Raw genomic sequence first — 23,790 nt, forward strand, 5'->3', positions numbered from 1 at the left:
TGCAGAGTGGCGTGCTGCGCATCTACAAAAAAAAATTGGCACAGAATTTTTAAAACTTGCTATCCTGTAATAGGGTGGACATTGTTCATATTTACTATATACTTCATTTACAGATGGAGAGAAAGGAATTGATTTTGTTAACTCAGAATTTGGATACTCTCCCTAACCTTAAATTTGTGTCAGATAGTAGCTACATGAATATTACTTTGCAGCTGACCTTTTGGGATTGCTTTTCCCTAGTGAATTTTTAAATTTTTAAAATGTGCATTTTAAATAGAGTTGCAGAAGAGATGGTATTAATTGCTCTGTATTTTATCCACTCTTATGTCTAGGACAAAAGAATGTATTTTGAGTAAATCCAGGAGGTAATTTATAATTACCATTGGTACTGCCAAAATACAGATAAAGCATGTGCATGTTTGTGTGAATTTGTGCATTGGAAGGGTCAGTGCGTCTGTGTGGGAGGGTTGGCGTGAATGTGTCCCTTCTCTTCTTTAGCTGTCTTCGCTATATTCAGAGTCCTGAATTGAGAATTCCTACCCTTTTCTGTATTAAAAGACTAGCTACTTAAGGTATCCGAAGTTGCACATTTCCTGTATGTGCTTTATTTCTTGTCATTTACATCACAAGATAACCACAAATGTGGAGTTCATTTTTGTTTCCAAAGGGGAAAGTCTGGTTGATGAAAAAGTTGCTTTCTAGGCCCTCTGAAAGTAGACCTTCTACTTTAGGCTTTCAGGGTAATCACTGAGATGCAAAATCGCTGTTGCTCTGTTGGAGGTAATGGCAATCGTGCTGCCCAGGAAGGTTAATTGGTCCACTGTTGCTGACTTACCTCCCAGGGGACCTGTGCAGCTTTCCTGCTGGAGAGATTATTACAAGCAGAAATCACCCTGTTAAACCTAGAGACACATAAGGTCACTTCTTTGATGCACGAGCTTGAGGGCACTCTATAATTATTTATTGTGAAAAATCCAAACAAAACGTTGTTAAATTTAGATCAGATGAAAAATAGCTACACCTGTTGTCCAGGATTGGTAGGGGCTGGGGTAGGGGTTGGGGGACAGTAGAATTACAGAGCTCAGAACTCTGCAGTTGTAGCATCCAAGACTTTTGCCCCATGTGATAAAAAAGGGCAAATAGCAAAGTAGTAGCAAAACAGTTGTCAATATAACAAAGGTAGAATGTAGATCTGTTTGGGGACGTGCTTAAAAGCTGGTTAGAGATGTAGTGGCATTGTTTTGAGGACTTTCACTGTGAAAGATAACCTCCCAGACTGCTGGACAGCATGGTCCTTTGGTTGACGTTCTGAGTTAGAAATTTTAACAGGTTTTCTCTGTGAAGGAAATTGGAATGGTTTATTTTGGTTGTTTGAGGGAGACCAATAATGTAGTACAGTTAAATGTGGACTAATTTGTTCTTGGTCTTCCCAGCACAGTTTTGGAAATCGGTGGTCTAAGGGATGCTGGGTGATAAAGCATTTCCCCAACTCTTCTCATCCCCAGCACCCACTGAATGGCTTATTAAATAAAACAAAGTTTCAGACACAAGCTTGTGTCAAGGAAGGGCAGTTCCCAAGAACACGTGGTGCCAAAAGCCAGCCTTTGTATTGAGCGTGCTGATTTCCATGACCAGATGGAGTATTACCAGGGACATTCTTCCCTCACTTGGGTTTCACGTGCCCCTTTTGGGGTGATGTTATTCTGGGGGAGCCACTGTGATTTAGCCATGTTTAAAATGGAACACGCTATGGCAGACATTGACATTTCTGCTGTGGGTGAAGGGGGTAGCTGGTACCACCCATTCAGCGCATCCCTGGGAGGGTCATCTTTTCCATAGCCCACGTTGAAGTGCAGCAGTGAGTTCAATACCTGCCAGAGCATTTGAACAGATTCAGAGCACAAGATAAGCAGGTGAAGAAAAGACTGAACACACCCATTCTTATCTTAAGTCCCCTTAAGCATCCTTGCTGTGGGTTGGCCTCCTTGCACTGCAGAAAGAGCAGAAGTCAGGCTCTCTAAACTGCATACTGAATTTGGTGGTGTCAGTGAAGTGCTTGGGGGAAATCAGTGGAGGGGAGGTTGAATGCTGACATGGGATAATCTGAGTTGGCCTGGGGAGAGGAAAAGACCTCAGTTGGATCTAATGCAAGAAAGAGTTTGGCTTGCGACGAAAAGGAAGGGAGGAAGTTTATTTTGCTTCAGCAGCAAGATAAAGATATGCAGGCAAAGAGACGTGGGAGGCTTGAGGAGAGCAAGGGACAGTGGGAGTAAGTGGGATTGGAGTCACAGGAGTTTGACCTGGCGGCTTGCGAATTAGGATCCCTTGTAGGTGTGTGAAAAGGGATCCTGTGGGCTGATCATAGCATTTTATAAACAAAATATTTACTTATTGCAAAGATACTTTGATTCGACGTCCCTTTTTTCAGGATAATCATTATTTTTGCTCTTTGGTGATTTTTGTTTCAATGTATGTGTTAAAAACGTGACAAACCAAAAAAAGCTTATTGTGTGACATTTTAATTGTCATCCACGGGAAGGAAATTGGGAAGAAATGTCTCCTAAGCACCCAGATTTCCTTTTCCTCAGGCTCACTTCTCTGAAATCTCTTTTCAGGTGGGTCTTAATGTTACGCCCCAACTTTTCTCTTCCCCATCACATCCTGCTCTCTTGAAAGGGACATAGATCCTCTGCTCAGATACTAATATGTTTTAACCAAGGACCAGTTGTCCCAGAAGCTTGATCTCTCACAGAAGAATAACCAGCCTTGTCATGTGTCAAGGAGTGCTGCTCACTGGAAATCTGAAGCAACAGGGCTGTTAATGGATCAGTGTCCTTTTTCAGAGATGAATAATTATTCCACATGAATGACCCCCTCACCTGGACTCCTTGCTCCTTCTCTTTCCAGTACCAGTGTGCTCTTAGAATGGATTTGCCCTCTTTTTTGTCTTCCAAGGTAGAAACCTTGGATTTGTGGGGGGAATCTATTTCCTACCAGTGCGGCAAGAATCAGAAACTTTCTGGAGCCTTTTCACTGAAGGTTGCTTGTGTTCACAGGCTAGGCTTAGGCATGAGATGACTGGCCCCTTTAATAAGCAACTTTCAGTGGCCTGTGCTCTGGACATGCACTCAAGCTAATTAATGAAAACACTTAAAGGACTTGACTAGGAGCTGACAAGTAAGAAGTGGTCCACGCCCATAAGGGTTTAGCATTTCAGATCTTGGAGGTAGAAGCCAGAAGCCTAAAGTAGAAATCATTTTCTGGTGTCCCAGATGGTGGGTACCCATCTTGCTTGAGTCCGTTCCCATGACCTTCTTGCTCAGTGTTCAATATTTTGTAAAACAGCTCTGGCCATGAGAAATTCTCTTCTCACATATTGAACTAGAACCTACTTCCTTGTAGCTCCCTCCCAGGGTGGAAATAAGTCTTTCTCCACTATCAGTTTCTCAGGGAAAAAGGAGAAAATGGAGCCCCATTATAGATGGACATTCAAGGAATCCTCAGTTATGGGCTTGGCTGTGACCAAAGTCTAAACCTCCAGAGTAGAGCTAAATAGGATTCCAGAACAGGTGCTTCAGGGATGTCATGTATTAGCTGGTCCCCCTGCACCTGTCCCCGTTGCACTGTAGCCCAGGATCTTAGAGGTGGTTGATTATCTCAAAAGAGAGATGGAGGAGTAGAAGGGCTTGGCTCTGGTATTTCTTAGTGTGTCTTTGATTGTAACCTGGTTTAGGGGCTGGGGTTGCAGCAGCTCCTCGGGAAGGAGACACTTTAGTAGTCTTGAGGGCCAAGATTGGAAACAAAATCTCTAAAATGGGTGACAACTCAACTTTAGAGGCCAATTCTGGGCATGCGTCAGGACCCTGATTCTGCCCTTGTATTCAACATTGAATCTCTGGACCTCCCCTGCTCTCTGTCAGGTCACAGATACTTAGAAGAAATGGGATTTGATAAAAGAAGGATGGGGGTGATTTTTTTTTTTTTAATTTTAGTCCTTCAAGCTTTTGATCTCTCAAATCCTAAAGGTTATTGCACATGAATAACTACCCAAGTCAGGTTTCATCTTTAAGAAGAGAGTAGGATTTATGTCCTAGTTTGACCCCCATGCTAAGGAAGTGGCTCTTAATTCTTCCTTCCTTGGTTATTTTATTTGCAATTAGGGCCAAACTCTCCTATGAGTCAATGCTAGACAATGCTTTCTAGTTTCTCCTCTCATAGATGATGTAATTGGAATGTCTGGTTTTGATATCAAGGGGGAAAAGGGATTTAAGAAATTTGTATGGCAATGTGTATAGCCATGGCTGGCACTTCTGGGGAGCCAGTTTCTATTGTTGCGTTCAAGTCCATATCTGGGTCAGTGTCTACAGAAAGAGGAGCCTCTATTAAATAGATGGGTTTTTCGAGACCACACACCCAGGAGTATTACCTGAGAAAGGGCTGCACTGGGCTTACTCGTTTCTCCTGGCACTCCGTGATGCTGTAAGGATTTTGTCTGGCCCATCCCAAGAGCTGGCTGAGAAGGGCCCTTCTGCAAGGGATGATGTCCTTCCTCGGAAATGGTATTCTCTCATCCTTTTCTTAACTCTTGTGCAGAGGTCTGCTTCCCCACTCTTTTTCAGTCATGTCATGTCTTGAGTTTGGGAAAGAAACATTATCATTCATTCATTCACTACTATTTGGTTTCCTGTCCCAGAGGAAATTCTCCCTTACATAAAGAGAAGCCCAGAATCTCACTTCCTCATCCCGAAGGGGTCCTTTGATCCTCTTTCCATTCTTGGCTTGGGAGCATTAGCTGAGGGCTCTGTCACACAACCCTGGAAAGGTCAGGAGGTTGCAGTCTAGTTTGAGCTGGGGTGGCATCTCTGCCTCCCCGTGGAGCCTGTGTAGCTGCTGGAGAACTGCTCTCCCCTTCTGTTTGTTTTCTACCTTCTCTCCATTGCTCCTCTCCTCCCTTCCTCCAGACGCAAGCCTCTTGAACAAATCCAGGGACTTGATATTTCAGCACATTGTCTACAATGATTCTGTCCACAATTTGCACTTCCACAGAATATGACCAAAGTCATGTTGGATACTCGTGGCGCTAGGGTCCATCCCGAAATAGGCACTCCACAGAGATCCTTGGGTTGAACTCTGTCGGCCAAGCCTTGACTCTTGTTGGACTTCACCCCGCTCAGGGAGTGGGGAGACTCAGCTGAGGAGGGGTCCTTCTGGCTCCTCCTTCTCAGAGACTGCCTCTCTCCCAGGTGCTTAGGACGTGGAGGGCATCTCTAGTGCAGTCTTGCCACTGGAATCCTCTCCTGTTGCTCTCAAAAATGGCAGCTTTCTCTTTTCTCTCCACTGGGGATGGAGAGGGGTGTCTGTGGTCTTGGAAAAGAAGAGCACACTCCAGGATCTTGACTCCAGACATTTTTCATTTTCTTTTGACTTTAAAGTATTGTGGCCTGACTACAGAGCCATTACAATCTTAGTATGGATGGTCTGCACATTTGATGGAGGGAAGCTTATTGTTCTGTGGCAACTGGAGTAGGAGGCTAGAAAGTCAGGTCTCCATCCTCTGGCAGTATTGCCTCCACTTCCCAGCTACCCTGGGCAGGGTCATACATAGAGGACCAGCACTCACAGCGGTCACGCCGCGGCACTGGCCTCCTGCCCTCCTGGTCTTGATCTTGAAGGGTCCATTCTTTCAGGTCCATTGATCTGTCACTTGATGGAGTGGGTTACAGAGAAGGCAAAGCCCTCACTGACTAGGGACTGAGGTGGGTACCAGAAGTGCCGTCAGCCTGGAAAACCATGGGTGGCAGCCAAGCGTGCAGGAGGGAGTCACTGTCTAAGGCAGCCTGTCAGAGTCAGAGCTGTGTTTCCACAGGTGCTCTTACCTCGATGTCTTTCTCTTCCTTGTGGGGCTCACTGGTTTTAAGGAAGTTTGTGGTGGAATCTCCCTTCTTTCAGGGAAGGAAAGCTGTGGTAGTCTCCTCACAAAGTGACTTGATATATGCTAGGCCTCACCTGATCCATAACGTACCGCTGGGTCTTTTTCTCTTGGAATATAACTAGAAAGGATTTGCAGAGGCCATAACTTGAGAAGCAGTAACAGTCAGAAATCTGAGTTCTTCTTCTCTTCTGAATTTTTGGATTCTGGGTCCGTGCTGACTACCTAGACAATCTAAGCACCTTCTCCCCCTCTCCAAGCTTCTGAGAAAGGAAATAGTCTTTGATTTGTATATGCACCCATAAGCTGTGCTATTTTTTGAGTGCCTCATGCACTGGATAGCATGTTTGGTTATTTCACTTGTGGACTGGTGATCCAAGTTCTGCTTTAGAATTTCAGCGATCACTGGGGAGATGGAGCATTCTCTGTCTTTTGCCTTTGACTATGAGATTCTCTGCCCTGGGAGCCTGGAACCCTCTCCTTGGCAAGCCTGGTATTACCATTGCCTGACCCCAGCTAAGGCCAGACCAGGATTCAGCAGGAGCCCTGCAGTATCCTTCATTCTGGCCCCAAGATCAGTTCCCCATCCCCTTCATCTTCCTTCTCCAACCATCAGTTGTAGATCATTTGTTTTAATACAGGTGCTTTCACTGTTCCTTGGGAGTCCTCCAGGCCTTCTAACCCTTCGTTCTTAATAGCTACCGTCCCGTATCCTTGGGTTCTTCCTCATCTCTCATAGCCTCATTCTTTCTCTTGCCCATCCTCACTTACTCCACTTACCCTGGGATCCTCCCAGGCATCTATTCACGAACCAGAGTCTTCAGTGAAGTCCTTTCTGTCAAGAGAATATTGATCTCGTGAACTCTTAAGGCCAGGTGCCTCATATCCATCTATTTTCTGTAATTATCCCCTATAAAAACCTACATTTAGATCAGGAAACATGGAACTGCCAGTGAGATTTAGTGGCACCTATCACCACCAGCTAGAATCTCCCAGAGAGTTTTCACTGTCAAAGAGAAACCATTTTCTTGGACTCTCTACTCCCCTCTTTCAACTTTCAGGGCTTCCAATCAATGGGTCTTGGTTTTATCCTTTGCAAAAAATGAAGGACTAGACTTAGGTGATTATCTCTATCCCTGTTTACTTCCCATTTGGCTCCTGGTAGTGACTGACTTTAAGGAAGCAGCAGCAGCAGCGGCAGCACCTTAGTTTCTGCTTAGTTGACAGAACTGTGCTGGCCGTGGTGTCAGGCATAAGTGCCTAACATGTTCAGTGTTGGAAGAGAAGCCCTCAAGGAGCAGGTCCTGGAGGCTTTGTAGACTCGGTAAATCCACAGGCCCAGTTGGAATCTTTCTGAAAGATAGTAGTCATCCATATGGCCCCATCCATCCCACTATGAACACCAAGATCTCCCTTCTTCACCCTTTTCTTAGAAAACATGATCCAGCTCCCTGGCTCAAAGGTATCTTAACCACCCCTTTCTGGCTTGTAGCTTAACTTATTTCATAGCATCATCTTTCTAGGGGCTCTCCATCTTGCTGAAGCTCTGTAGGCAGTGACATGAATGGCTTCTGCGAAGTCTCCTCATATGAGGGTCCACTTGTCCCCATAGCTGGTGAGTTCTTGACCTTAGGACAATTTGTTGGTGTTGATCTACCTCCAAGTGGGATGATTTTTTTGCCTGCCACACAAGTTAAACAGTCTCCACAGGAATGAAATGAGGGGGAAATTCTCAAAGCTCATTCCATTCTGAGGTTCACCAGGGCTTCTGTAGGATTCTATGTCCCCGCTGGTGGGTCCTGAGGATTTTGTGGCGCCAACTGAAGAAAATGAATTTCCTGTGTTCTGGGTCAGGTGGGCAGGGGAGATTTGCCTTTTACCAACAGGAAAAGCTCCTAGGGAGAGCACTTTTCATGTTCTGAGATGTTGCTGAATCTATACACAAATAACTTCCTGGAATTAGGAAAGAAAGCTCTTTGACTTCTTCTCTCCGTCTTCTCTCTAGTCCTTTAATTAACTACGTTGTGTGTATCACACAGTTCAGATGCTCTTCCCATTTACTCTTGCCTCCCAGGAGTTTAGATTTACCAAGGTGCAGTTACTTTCCTTCCACTGCTGTGTTTTTAATTTTGGGAAAAAAATTCTTTATTGCATCAGCATAACAATAAATCTGTTTTATAAGTGAAAAGATAAATCCAACCAGCCCAGGAATCTTTCCTTTTCATTTAAAAAAAATGTTCTCTTCCTGCCTGCCTCATAAGTGAATGGGATATTTATATAATTTTCATACCTGCATAAAATTTTTATTGTCCTGTGGAATCAGCTGCATCTGGGGTCAATTTCAGGGGGAGGGAGCTGAGGGGTTGTCAGTTTTGATGATTGGACACATGGCGTTTCTCTGTTTATGGCCACTTGGGTGGGGTTATTTTTAATAGGGCTGGAAGTGATACTTGCCTCTTAAATTCTGTCTTTGGGTCTCAGTATTGCTGCTCTTGGTGCTTGGCCACCACAGTTACAAATCAATGAGACGGAGTTTTTCTTAAGCTTTATTAGATGGTCTCTTCCAGGGAGAACCAGTCTCCTAAAGGGAGAGGAGCTTTCCTTCCACTTTTATGAACTCTGCAAACCCTTTCTAATTATATTCGAAGAGAAAATGTTCCAGAGAGCATATTCTATAGGAGTCCAAATAATAGAAGCTAAGAGAGAATTAGTATCACATTTATTTTAAAGCATTTATTCAGCCACTACTCTGTAGGTTCTGGCTAGAAGGTGAAGAGTGCCAGTGGCATAGAGTTCAAATATGAATAAGAAGTTGTCCCGCAATTAAGAACTTAGAAGCTACAGCATCAATGTTTTCAAGAACGTTGGTTTCTGGGACACTACTTGCTTCCAGGCATTCTCTTAGGTCCTCACTTCTGCTCAGTCCCTCCGGTTGCCCACAGATCTATTCACAGCTCTCATCTCACCCTGCACACTCTTTCTGGGTTGCTTTAGATGCAACCATAATGGCTTCTACATACTTTGTGTTCAGTATCTTCAAGTCTGTTTCTTTAGATTGGAATATGACTTTTCTTTGTTTAATTCAAAGAAGTTTTTTTTAATTATGAGAGTAAAACATCTTGAAAGAGAGATCAGAAAATACAGATGAGCAACAAGAATACTGACATGGAATCAGTCACTGTTAACATCCATGTGTACATCCTTCTAAGCCCTTGTCCTCTCTCTTGAACGGTATTTCTCCAGATTGTTAGTGCGCATAACCATACTGTTCTGTAGAACCGTGATCAGAGCCATTTATCCAACCATTATCATTCTCCATGGAAGGTGCCTTGGGAACCTCACTTAAACTATCTGCATTCAGTATCTTGCTCCATTCACCCTCTTCTCAACATTACCCACCTCCTGTTATGAGTTATATCACCATCTGGTAAGTTGTTGATACATCGACCTGAGTCTGCTCCTAGAATCAGATTGATGCTTTTTGCTTCAATGTGGCTATCAAGCTTTGCCAGTTCTATGTCACAGACATCTCTGGAGTTTACTCAACATCCCTCTCTCATTGCCTTAGTTGAGGTGTTCCCTAAATGTTGCCCAGATGACTTTGATTCCACCCCTACTCAAAATGATCAATCTTTCACACCCCGTCAAAGTCCTTTTCCTAAATGTAAATATGGTTGAGGCATTCCCCTGCTTTAAACCCTTCACTGGCTCCCCACTGCTTACAGGATAAGAGTCCAGATTCCTTAGCAAAGCCTTTAATGATGTGACTCCCACACAACTGTCATTTCTTATCTCTTGTCTCCAACACTCCTCTTTCCCTGAACTTTGGACCCACACTTAACCACACAGTGGCTCCAAACTTTTGTGCCTTCTGTTCCCTTGCACAGTATCTTTTTCCACCCTTGGGTAACTTCCACATGTCCTTCTATAGTCACTGCCCTTCAGCTACCCTTCAGAACTCTTCTAGGTCCATCCCAGACCTGACATCTTCATGGCCACCTGGCTTCAAGCCCAATCTGTGGCAGTTGGAAAGAGATTTAGAGTCAGGGATGCATCCAGTAAGGGAAACAGGGCAGGTTATGTCAGTGGTTGCTAGCAGAAGCAGGAGGCTCTCATACAGAGCTAACAATGAGCCCTAAATCACCAGAACAAAGATGGGTATGGCCATCACTCTTTTCCAGGTGTTTGCAGACTGCACATTGGGCTTAATGACTTCTTAAAACAAACAAAAAACCATTGTCTTGTTCCAAAAAAGATTTGAAGTGTCACACAGAGATGAGATGCTATAATAGAATATGTGAAATAAAAAACAAATAGGTGAAGAACCTGTGCTGGAGGGGGAAAAAAGTTCATAGTAACCTGAAACCAAGAGACACTACTGTGTAGAATGATTACCACTACCTGGTGATATATTTAGTAGAGGGGAACCATGTGTTTAGCACTAAGCATTAAGTTATCCCATGTCAAATAGGGAAGTGTGATTATTACCACAGACCTGTGATTAAGGAGAAGCACAGTCATTCCTGGGACTGAAACCCAAGAGGCATTCCTATTGGACCTCTCTTCTCAGAACCTGTAGGGTTCTTTTCCCTTTAGGGACTGTCTGAGCTATTAACCCAGCTTCAGATGTGCCAGTGGTATGGAGCTGGGCCTGGTAGGAAGAGAAATTGGAGGGATTTGTTCAGGGTCCTCAAAGCCTTTTGGGTATGTGAGTGGTTCTAAATAATTGTGTGGTTTTCCTGGGGCCCAGAATCTCCTGAGCCTAGATTGTAGTTACTTTTGGACCTATATTCTGTCCTGCTTTAAAATGCTTTAAAAAAAATGCTCCAAATTGTGTCCTCTCAACCCCTCGTCTGAACCCTCTTTCCAAGGGTCTAGTTTCTATCATCTTGCGGGGACATCGACATCAGAGCAAACTTGGTGTGGATTTCATTTATTCAACATTCAGCTCTGTGCCAGAGAGACTGTGACATACACCAAAGATGTCATAAAAGGGCGTATCTGGGAAGAAAACGCCTCTGACGGAGGCATCTTACCTGGATCCCTATGTACAGACATCTCTTTCTATTTGTGAACTGCATCCCAACCTTCTCCAGGAACAGAGGTAGAAACCAAATCTCTGAAGGCCACTCTGATCCATTTGTGGAGTGTTTCCTCTTGGGCTTGTATATATCCTTTATGATTATAGAGGAAATCACGGGTCTCTAGGATTCCAGACCCAGGATGAGAGTCAGCTAGCCCTTAAGGCAGGTGGGTGGTGGTGACCCAGATATTGGAAGAACCTCAGTGAAGCCCCCTGCTGATGGACCTCTCCTGCTTGCTCCTTCGAGGGGCCTGGGGGCCCATGGGGAGAGTTTCTTGCTCTTGGTGCCTTTGTTTCTTGCCCACAACAAGGGGGATGGACATGGTGACTGTGGTTCTTATGAAAGATGACCTCATTGAAGGTTTGCTTCTCTCCAGGATACTTCGGTTTTTCACCTTTTGTGATGGCAGTGGGTGGTCTGAATGGAGATATTTCAATCCTTGTATGACTAGTGTGGCTGTTGGATATTGGTGGGGGTGTTGTGGGGACTGGAGTGGCTGGTTTGTAAGAGCCACCCTTCATCTCAGGGTTCCCGCTGCTTAGGCTGCTATCTGTTGGCTCAAGCACATAGCAGCGACACTTCCTGAAGACTCTCCTGGGAACTGGTCTCTTGGATGGAGCTGTTCTACTTGTCTTCACCATGCTCTTGACCCTATGGTACACTTTGTCCTGACACATCCCAAACTGGTATCTGACATATTAAGCCTCACCTTTCCTTGTGTTGTGTGCTCTGGAAGGCCTGGGCTATAGTTTAGAGAACAGAGGCTTGTAGGTCCTGTTAAGAGGACCATTGTCACTGGGGATTAGCGAGTTGGAGGTCCTGGCCGTGGATCTCTTTGGCACATTATTAGGTCATTGAGGGGGCTTCTGTGGTTGTCCCTTGTTTATTAGCTTTCAGTCTTCATTATTGGTCCAGAAATCTGTGGTGGGCACACTGATGATGGGAAGTCAGGTAGTAATAATCCCCACGGCCTCGTCAATGTGAAATCAATTACCACAGCCTCTTCCATACCTGTTCCAGTTTTCCCTCCTCTTTATTTGTGGGTGAATGCGATACTTGTTTTGTTCCCATCTCAAGAGACAGAGGAAAGGTGAGCCCCAGGACTTCTAGGAGGAAAATCAAAACTTTCTGAAGCCTAGGACATTTCTCCTTTCTATCCTGGTTCTGAATTCTAGTCCCCGCTGAGTCTTGGCTGCAACTATCTTTATTTCCTGAAGATCCCTAAGGACTGATTAAAAAAAAGTTTTTTTTAACTTTTATTTTTATTGTTAAAAAAAAAAAAACTGAGTGCTTTTCATGTAGTTGGCGATTTGGGATTTCCCATGCTGATCTCGACTCTGGTGACTTCCCTTCTGCCATAGTATGTCCAGGGTTGCTGGATGAGAGAAATGACCCACCTCCTATTCTGATGATGTCCCCTGACTTCTCGAAAGGATCCTGTGAATAGAGCTCTGCTTCTCCTGCTCTACCTTTTCCATTTCCCTAAGGGAAGGGTTTAAGTTTGTCCCTGGAGTTGGAGTCTCCCTGGAATTTGGAGCCTACTTGATTTCTTTTATCTCCATTCCTGATCACTGGGTGGCAGTGGCTTACTTGGTCTTCATTATCACTGCCTCGCCCAGCTCTGCTGTCCTGTGTCCCCTGCCTCCTTGGTCTCCCTAGTGCCCACCCACTGCATTCTCAGCTTTCCGCCCAGCATCAAGGACCTAGAAGGCTGCTAGGCACTGAGGAGCTACAATGAACAGTTTCCTTGTGAGAGGACAGACCTCTCCCTAGTCCTGTTCTATTGGGAACTTTGGATACGGAAATGAACCCTTTTCTGTTTCCTCCCAAAATTAAAAAAAAAAAAAAAATGAAATCAGGAAATCTAATTAGCACTAGCAGAGGCTGCTGGAATCTGTCACACTGTTTAGTCCTCTGCCAGAGGTAACAGCTGTTGGGCCTGTGCTTGCTCCTCAGACCTGGCCAGTCAGTGCTGATGAGAAGCGGTTTCCTTCCTCAAGAAGCAATTTCCCTTTCTGTGCCTCAGGCTGTCTTCTTTAAATACAAGGAAATGATATTGATTGGTATCTAATTAGCCACCTTTGCACTTCTGATTGGCGCTTATCTAAGCCGCAGCTCTTATTTCTGCTAAGAGTCATTCATACCGTGTATGCACAGGCAGGGACTGCCGATGAAGGCAGCATCAGGGAGCTGAGCTTGGTGGCTAGGACAGAGTCGCTTGTGAGTTCTGTGCTTCCTCAATTTGATCCCCTCCTGAAGGTGAATGGCAGCACAGCTCTTGGTGGCTTTTTTGCTCTCTTTCATGTTCTTCGGAGTCTGGAATTGTGGATTCTCTGTTTTCTCTGGAGGGGAAACTCAATCTAGTTATCCCTGCTTTTCCATGCCTTCCTTCACCCTATTGGACGGTTTCTTGGATCTCCTTATGATTCAGATGCTGCTGTAAATGTCTCGTCATGTTTCGGACCAAGTGCATCTTGGGATGATCTGCCAAGACCAGGTGCTCTGGTCTCTTTGGTTGGTGTGTTCTTGGTGGTCAGACACTCGGTTGACATTGAGATGAACCCCATAAATCACCAGGGAGGAGAAGCCCCTCTCCCTGAACCGGGAAGCAGCAGCCCTCAGGAGGACCCCTCTGGCTTCAGCAGCCCCTGGCTGTCTCTTTCTCAAGAGTGTTTATCCTTCTCTGGAGCTCCAGAGTAAACTCAGAAGTATAAATTCCTTTCTTCATTGATTCCCCAATATTCCCTTTCTCCCCACAAAGAAGAGCTCTCACAATGGCCCATTTTAAACATTTTTCCTTATATAACTGCGTTTAGAAACCAGTGGCTTCTTTTCTTTTGGAAAGAGCCATCTGTCATTTTCCTACTTTTAATGCTGTCCCAGCTTTTTTTTTGTCAGAGAAGAGGTGCAAGTGATTGCCCAGGATGGGCTTATCCCCATTCAGGAACCCTAGTAGGTCACCAGGTTCATGAATGAACATTGATTTCATATCCTCCCAACAGTTAAACTTTTTCTATTCTAACATTACAAAACAAACAAACAAACAAACAAACAAACAGAAAGGCAAAATAACTCATGAAAAGGTTTCTATTTAATTTTCCATAACTTTTTCTGATACTTGATCACATGTAGATACGATCTTTCTGTAGTTATAATTAGAGTGTGGATACGAATTTGTTGTTTGAAACTAATTCATTGAACATTCTCTGTATTGTTACTGTGTTTTAATCAACATTTCCAATGGCTGTATAATATTTTATTGATTTCAGAATATACATTTTTTGGTTTCTTTGTTTTTTTATCTTTTTAATTTTGCTATTATAAATGTTAAATAAACACAGAGAAACAAGATGGATGAGTAGAAGGATGCTTGTAGCTCACCCTCTCCCACAAATACACCAAAACTCACATCTACGGACCCACTCAGCCAACCAGAGCACCTGCCGAACTCCGACAGAATATTGCCCTCTTCGAAAGACAAAGACGCCAAAAATCTGGTAGGAAAAAAGAAAGAAGAAAAAGCAAAACAGTGTGGGACTGATCCCTTGGGGAGGGAGCGGCAAAGGAGGACTAGCGCTCGTTCACTGGGTCTTCCCTCTCCAACGGAGAGGCCAGCGGGATGGAGGGGGAACCTCCGAGGCTCAGATCTGCCCCGAGCACCCCTTGACCGACAGAACAGAGTTAAACGGGCACAAAGGGTCCCCGCGATACCCAGCCCAAGACGCGAGCCGGCAGCTGGGGCCGGGGCAGGCGGCCTGAGCCAGGTGGAGGACTGGGGCGACTGCACTGAGGCAGCCCTGGGGGACTGCAGGGTGCTGTGCGCCGTGGCTGGGAGGGTGTACGGAGCAGAACAACCTCGGTCCCCCATAAATTGCAAAAAAAGCAAAGCAACAGGGCTGGTGTGCCCTGGGGGGAGGGGCGCCATAGCCTTTGTCTCCTCAGACCTGCGCCGCCGTTACTGGCACTTCTTGCTAGAATAGAGGCGGGGCTTAGCCACAGCTGCCATATTCTCCTGTGCCCAGTGCCTGGGTGGGGGTGGGGCTGAGACCTGAATCCGCACACAGGGGCTCCGCAACGTCCTAGGCAAGGCTGAGACTTGTTTACAGCTGGAGGCAGATAGGATCTTTCTGCCCTGGCACCTCAGAGAACTCGCACTGACAAGACAAACAAGGAGCTAAGATACGGCACGGAGCAGAGGTGGGGCTGTTCCGCGGTCTTCCCTGAGCCCGCCTTCAGAACATCAACCCAAGGCGGAGCGGGCAGCTACACAGAGCAGCGGAGCGACCGGCCCTGGGAGAGGGTGGGCGGCACCCCGCTTCCCTGGCAGGAATGCAGCACCTGACCACGGTGCTGGGAGGGGGCACAATCCACCCACCTGCCTCCCCCAAGTGCAGCATCTGATTGTGGCATTGGGAGGGGGAGTGACCCGCTTGCCCACCGGATAAGAGCTCAGCACCTGACCCAGTTTTGGGAGGGGGCGCGATCTGCTGGCTGATAGCCACTGGGAGCAGCGCAGATGAGGGCGCCAACAGAGGGCCTCTGGAAACAGCAAGCTGAGTTTGCGAAACAGGGCGAAGACACAAAGACTTCTCAATAAAATCATTAAGAGCACAGCGTCTCCAGGAGAACTAGATAACTGATACTCCTTAAGCCACAGTACCAGAGAGATAGGAGCAATATAAAGAAGCAGAGGAACCACTCCCAATTAAAAGATCAAGAGAAATCCCCTGAAAGCACGATCAAGGAAATAGACATCAATGGCCTACTAGATCAAGATTTCAAAAAAGGAGTGATCAAAGTACTGAAGGAACTAAAAGAAATAGTGTTTAGAGATATAAAATATGTCAAAAATGAAATAGAAGCTATAAAGAAGAACCAAGTAGAATTAGTAAACTCATCTGCTGAGATGAGAGCTGACCTAAAGGCTGTACAAAGCAGGCTAGATAATGCAGAAGAACGAATAAGTGACCTAGAAGACAGGACAACAGAAAGCATCCAATCAGAACAGCTGAAAGAAAAACAAATAAAAAACAGCGAAAACAATATTAGGGACCTATGGGATAATATAAAGTGTGCCAATCTACACATAATAGGAGTTCCAGAAGGGGAAGAAAGAACAAAGGGGATTGAAAAGGTATTTGAAGAAATCATGACTGAAAACTTCCCTAACCTAAAGAAGGAATCAAATATCCAAGTACAGGAGGCTCAGAGGGTCCCAAACAGGAAGAACCCAAACAGACCCACACCAAGACATAATCAAGATGGCCAGAGTCAAGGATAAAGAAATGATTCTAAAGGCAGCAAGAGAAAACAAAGAGTGAGTTACAAGGGAACCCCCATAAGGCTCTCAGCTGATTTCTCTACACAGACACTACAGGCCAGAAGGGAGTGGCAAGATATATTCAAAGTCCTGAATGAAAAAAAGATGCAGCCTAGGATACGCTATCCAGCAAGGCTTTCCTTTAGAATAGAAGGAGTGATAAAGAACTTCACAGACAAGCAAAAACTAAGAGTTTAGCAACACTAAACCCATGCTAAAAGAAATATTGACAGGTCTACTCTAAATAGAAAAGAAGCAGGATGCTACAAGAATGAGAAACTCGTAACTGGAAAGGAGATAAGTGCCATGAATTACAAAAAGAATAAGCACAAAATTATTATAAAAGAAATCTAAATCATTAAGAGTGGGAGAGGGAAGCAAGGAAATCCATTGTGGAAAACAGTATGGAGATTCCTCAAAAGACTAGGAACAGATTTACCATATGATCCAGGAATCCTGCTCCTGGGCTTATATCCAGAAGGAACCCTACTTCAAAGTGATACCTGCACCCCAATGTTCATAACTATTTACAATAGCCAAGACATGGAAACAGCTTAAATTTCCATCAACAGACGACTGAGTAAAGAAGATGTGGTATATTGATACGATGGAATACTATTCGGCCATAAAAACCGACAACATAATGCCATTAGCAGCAACATGGATGTTCCTGTAGAATGTCATTCTAAGTGTAAGTAAGCCAGAAAGAGAAAGAAAAATACCATATGAAATCGCTCATATGAGGAATCTAAAAACAAAACAAAACAAAAATACAAAACAAACAAACTCATAGACATAGAATAAAAACTTGTGGTTGCCAAGGGGGTGGGGGGTGAGGAGGGACAGACTGGGATTTTAAAATGTAGAATAGATAAACAAGATTATACTGTATAGCACAGGGAAATATAAACAAGATCTTGTGGTAGCTCATAGCAAAAAAAAAAAAATGTGACAATGAATATATATATATGTTCATATATAACTGAAAAATTGTGCTCTACACCAGAATTTGAAACAATGTTGTAAAATGACTATTAATCAATAAAAAAATGTTAAATTTTTTGTATATAGTGCTTTTTCATTGGACTGTATTTCCTAAGGTTAGATTACTTGGTCAGAGGGCATGAATATTTTTATAACTTTGGAATATTTTCCTAAATTCTTTTCCCAAGTGGTGAATCTTTTTTTGTTTTGTTTTGTTTTTTGTTTTGTTGTTGTTGTTGTCCTTTTCAATTGCCGAGAGTTCTAAGTATGTCTCTGGCCATTTAGGGGAATTGAGTGGAAGATAGAAAATGTGGGTGGCTGGAGCAAAATGGTCAAAACAAAATGGTTTCTTTCCTAAACAGGCAAACTTTGGTTCACAAACCATGGAATTAAGGTGACTGAGAAGTGAATTTTCCTGACTTTCATTCCCCATATGCCATCTTCTCCTGTCCCCTGTTTAGTCTGAGACAATACCCACCTTTCATCTGTATGCAGGAAGTCCTTGGAAATGCCTTTATTGACTATCTTCCATTGTTAGCTTTTTGGAAATAGTCCTTTCAACAATTCGGTTTACAGAAGCAAGCATTCCTGCCTTTGTCTCATTCCTGTGCCAATTTCTCTCCCAAATTAAAAATCTAATATTCAAATAACTGATTTTTATTGAAAGTTTCAAAATCTTTGAGTACCATAAACACACATATCACTTAAGTTCATGTGGTGTATAGTAATATGGCTGAGAGGGAGAGAACAGAAATTTGGTTCAATTTAAGATTGTAAATTGAACTTTGATGATAGGATGAGAGAGAGAGTGAGGAGGTAGTAAGAGGGTACCGGCAAGGAAAGAGGGTAATTCACTCAGACCCATGGCTGGACACCCAACCCAAAGTGCACTGAGGTCCTGAATGGAGGCAGAGGTGCGGTGGGTGGCAACCTGGGTGATGCAGAGAGCCTTTGACAAGTGAGAGGTCTCTGGCAGAGTCAGAATTAAGACCGGGGAACTGTACCTTTCCCTGTAGGCTATGAGTTTTCTGTCATTTACCCAAAAGGCCATCTGGATAAGAAGAGAGGGAGGAATAAGGGCAATAGGGAAGGAGAAAGCTAATTTGTACAGGAAGGTACACCTGTGATCCTGCTCCCCCAAAGCATGAACCACATAGGGTCAGTGGGTGGGGAGGAGCCATCACAGTCAACCTTCAGGGCACTCTGAATGTCTTTTAAACTAAGACCAAAGATGCTAATCTGATTATTCTGGAAGAGAATAATGGATCTAGGGGATAGGCACAAAGATTAATGAGATACTGAGCATCAGGACCAGAGGACACTGGGTGGGGGAGGGAGGTTCCTCATCACCCCCTGATAAAGCGAATTTTAAAATACCAAAGCAGTTCCTAACTGCCTAGGAAGCCCCTGTGGATGGGATCTTAGGAGAAGGCTCACAGTGGGGTACTAGGATTTGTCTAAGTTGGTTTCAGTTGTTAATGGCATCAAACCAATGCACACTTCCTCAAAGTTGGATGCTCGGAAGAGTTTTTCAGTTTTTTCTATACCTTTACAAAGGAAGACTGGCTCTAAGATTGTTTCCAGTTGAATTTTTAGTTTTGAGGTAGTTAACCTTTTATAGGTACAGGCACCATTCCAGGACAGACTCTGTTCATCTAATTGACATGTTACAATTTTCTCATCACCACCACCATATAGAGCTTTGAATACACGTAGATATGTATATCTATATATGTAAATATAGTATCTATATTGACCTAATAGAAGGTGTCATTAGTAGAAGATTGTCTTCATAGGACCAAGAGGACCAGGATGTTTTGAGTGGCAAGGTATAACAAAGAGCAACTTACTCTTCAAGTCACCTTTTCTTGGTTAATGAATTTTTGTTTCTATGACCTTGGAGGAGGGGATTCGACTGTTATCAGCAGATGTTAGACCACCTGGAAACAATCTCGTCTGTGGTTGTAACATAGAGTCTTAACTATTAATAAAAGATAATATTTAATGAGTGCTTACCAAGTGCCATCTTGGTGCTGAACCTCTACCATCTGCAAAATCTTAGTCTTCATAGTAACCTAACATGGTACTTACATTATTCCCATTTTACAGATGGGGCAACAGGGTTGGAAAGGTTAAGCGGATAACTTTCCGAAGTCCCACAGATATTAAGTGGTCGATGTAGATCAAACTCAGGCAGCTGGATTTCAGAATTTACTTTCCTAAATCACTACAGTGTGAGAACATTCAAGAAATTAAACAAACCATGACAAGTAGGTTGCAGAAGAAGCCACACAGCAATATGCAAACTTCAGAACCAGGAATATTTTGTTGGAAGGAAGACTGTCATTCTGAGTAGCCTTTCAGTGTGTGTTGGACATATGGGTGAGCAGCTGGAGTTACCTGGGTATCAGTGAGATCCCATTCTTGGCCACAGGAGTTGGGCAGCAACTCTGAAAGGAGGACCCATGGAGGTGCCAAGCAAGTTGACTCATGATAACAAGCACAGCTAACATTGAGCTCTACATGGTAGGCATGGTACCAAAGCCTTATGTGCAGAATTTTAACTGTTAGTAGATAAGGCTACTGCTGTTACAAATGGAAAACAAACTCAGAGGTTGGGTAACTTTCCCAGCATCATGGAGCCTAGGAAGTGGCAGAAGGCATCTAATTCCATTGTCTCAAATTATCCACCATGCTCAAAAAAAATCTATAGCTCATCCACATCAGTTACCAGCTGGAAGACCTGACAGTGGTAGATGTGCAATATATTTCTTTTAGAAGAGCAGTGTTTGAAAATTTTGAGGGGTTCTCACTGACAAGAAAAACTAAGACCTTATATGTTTGTTTTTACAGAATATATTGAATTAAGTGAAGTTCTCTCAAAATACTTGTTTGGTGTGGTAGTAGTTTGTCCTCAAACTAATGAAAGTATGTTATTTGATATTGGAATAATTAATGTTCAGGAACTTAAATTAAGAAAAAAAGAAAAACCCGAAGCATTGAGGAAAATTGCATTTCTATTTGCAGAATAGATTCTGTGTATTTATCTTTACTGAGCTAAATGTCATTATAACTGTATTATCAGAGCACACTCATCTCTTATAAAAATGGAATTTCTTACCTCGTTAGTACAGTGAAAGTTATATCCAAGTAGGAAAATACATAAACTCTGCTTTTGGTGCCCTTTGAAGTCCAATTATATCACTGAAAATCAACCTGCTTGTATCTACTCAGTATACATCTGAGCTTAAAAGATATTCATAATCTAGCATACTGTGTTTTACCCTGATTTAATCACTTGGGACGAAGTAAGTCTCTTAACTATGTGATAGCTGAGTAATAATATCTGGGCCGCTACATGTGATCATTGTCTTTCTTAAAGAATTTCCTACTACTGTGTATTTGGAAAGTACTTATAAATACTTGCCACTCAGTGAAACCTTCTATGAGAATTACAGTTATTTGGGTGAATGCCAAATTCTTGTTTTGTTGTAAAGAAAATACTAGGAAATGTTGATTCTTTATGTTAAAATCACTTTATATTTGAAAGCACTTTATAATTGATAAAGCACTTTAACCAAATCATTAATTTTGGCCCAACAACTGTAGGGAGGTTAAGTGACATGTTCAAGGGAACATAGCTATGAAATGTCAAACTTAGAGTTCAAATCCATAATTTCTGAACATCAAGGCTGTGAGTGACATCATCCTTAGAAAAGGCTCAGGGAGTAATTACTAATTTCCATACCAATTAAAAATATTATTGGTAGCTTATTATAAGACATTGAATGTAGTTCACTATGCCATACACCAGAAACTTAACACAACATTGTAAATCAACTATACTTCAATAAAAAAAATTTTTTTAAGTATAATTGGTAGAAACACTCAAGAGCAAAATGAAAGTAAAAAAGCGAAGAAAATACTGATATATGCAGCAACATGGATGGAGCAGACATAATGTTGAGTCAGTGAAGTTGGACACTAAAGAGAAGATGCAACGTGACTGCATGTAAATGAAGTTCAATAATAGGCAAAATAAAGATTTCCACTTCTGGCTATGATGGAGTAACAGGGACTAGGTTTACTCTGCTTCCAAAAACAACTAAAATCCAGTCAAGACATATGGAACAATGGTTTTCAAGACATTAAACAGCAGGCAACAAAGGACAGTGATTTTTGGAAAGCTGGGGAAAGAAAATAGATGAAGCCCAGTCTTCTGCAGGAGAGCTTCTAGATTGTAGTGCTGGGAGGGGCATGGCAGGTGAAGCCCACAGTCTCTCTGTAGAGCAGATGGAGTTGAGAATCTGGAATATCAGGGTAGCTAGAGCTCTTGGGCTGATTATGAGAAAGAGAGGGCTGGACAGAGAAAGAAATCCATAGACTTGCTGAGAGTCCCTTTTGAGTCTTTAGCTGAGTACTAATTAGTGCGCCTTAGGAAAGAACCATCCGAAAGGACTAGTGGGACTGGTTCCTGTCACCACCACCCAGAATATAAAATCTCATAATTCACCAGGCATTGGGTTGGGTACTAATTCAGAGTTGAAAAAACTAGCCCTGAACTAAACACTGCTCTGGTCCCATCTAATAAAGCTTAACAGGAAAACCCCAAATAATCAAACTGTTTCCAAGTAACTTAACCATGTCCCAGAACAAAGCTCAAAAATATTTATAGGAAAGCAAAAATATCCCACACCCAATAAAGTCAAATTCAGCACCTAATGAAAAATTATCAGGCATGCAAAGAAGCAGGAAAATATAACCTGTAATGAGAAGAAAAACTAGTCAATTGAAACTGATTCAGAATGGATTGCAGATGATAGAATTAGTAGACAAAAAATGAAAACAGTTTTTAATAACCATGTTCCATATGCTCAAGAAGATAGAGGAAAGATTGACTATGTTAAGTAGAGACATGGATGATATGTAAAAGTCCTCAAATTAGGCAAAGCTAATCTATCATGATAGAGGTCAGAATAGTATTTACTCTTGGGGAATATTAATAGGGGTGGGTGCGCGTATGCCTTCTGAGATGCTGAAAATTTTTTATATCTTGATATAATTTGCTCTGTACATGTGTGCACACATGCAAAAATCAATTGAACTGTATGCTTGAGGTTTGTGTGCCTTGTGTAGATTAATCCTCCAAAAATATCTTTTATTATGGATCTTGTTTGCAAAGCAGGTCAGTCTGCATGAGTAAGTGGACCTTTTACTCCATTAGATGGGTCAAAGTGGATGCATGTCCTCAAGAGTCTATAATGTTATAGGAGACAGAGATGAGCTATCTCGGAGGGGCTAGAAATTAACTGCATTGTAGAGATTTATTTACTACTTTAGTTACATTAATCCCAACTGGTCAATAAGAGCAGAACTCATTAGTTGCTCAAGTAAATATTGTTGGTTGCCATTAACTCTTGCCAGTTTTTGTTTATGGAAGTATAAAATGGAGACACAAGGAAGGGAAATCAGCGTGTTTTATTTTATGCATTTAATAGAGAGTCTAACTTAAAAAATAAAGATTGATCCCATCTGTTTTCCTAGGAAGTCCATACATATACTACAGAATAAATACAGTACAGAGTAAATCAGCCACTTCCAAAAGTTAGAATATGTGTGGACAAAGGGAGCAAGAATGGGGTCTAAGCTAGCTCAATCTTTAGATGGGAGTCTAAGTTATCCATAAAAGTGGATTTCTATTGTTTTTGTTTCTATGCACCTTTCTCATCAAATACCAAATGCAGGTCATTGAATAAATAGTTTTCAGTAGGTAATTCATGTAGGATTCCTATCTCTATGATTCCCCGTGAAATTTTATAACTAAAATTATTCTGGGTTATTCTACCTCTATATCAATCAGCTACTATTGCTCCTTCTCAGTTAGAATGTATCTCTCACCAGAATTCCAGTAGGTCAATTTATGTGTCTGAGAGTGAGAAGCTAGATTTCTTTTCCTATAAAGGAGGGGCATTTGGATGGACAGATTTTTCCAAAGGGATTTCTTGGAGACAGGGTGAGCTATTTCTAAATATTGCCATTAATTAAAATAATAATTGCCATCCATATCCCCTTTTGGGATTGTAAACAAGGCTTGCTGGCACGCTAAGTTTGATATGACTTTGTCATTTTTTTGAAAATGAATTGCCAAGCAGACTTTTCCTTGAGAAGTGTCCTGTAGCAGGCTTCCTCTGTGTGCTGAATTTTCTTGACACTTGGCAGAAGAGTCACAGTAGTGGCTAAAATGGGAAGAAGTGAAAGCACTAGATAAGTGTGTTTAAACTTTTTCTCTGACTGTGCATCAGTCATAGCCTAGAAGCATTGATGGTGGTCATAGCTGCAGATGCTTCATTTTTCTGGGTAGCCTTGGGAAATCCTATAACCTAACACTGGAAAGGGAGATATCTGGGCCTTCGTTTTTGTAGGACTCAATAGAAGAAGTGTCACTAGTGTTTTCAGAGTCACTGGAACAGGAT

Source organism: Camelus ferus, chromosome 4 (genome assembly GCF_009834535.1).
Source record: "Camelus ferus isolate YT-003-E chromosome 4, BCGSAC_Cfer_1.0, whole genome shotgun sequence".
Classification (NCBI taxonomy): domain Eukaryota; kingdom Metazoa; phylum Chordata; class Mammalia; order Artiodactyla; family Camelidae; genus Camelus; species Camelus ferus.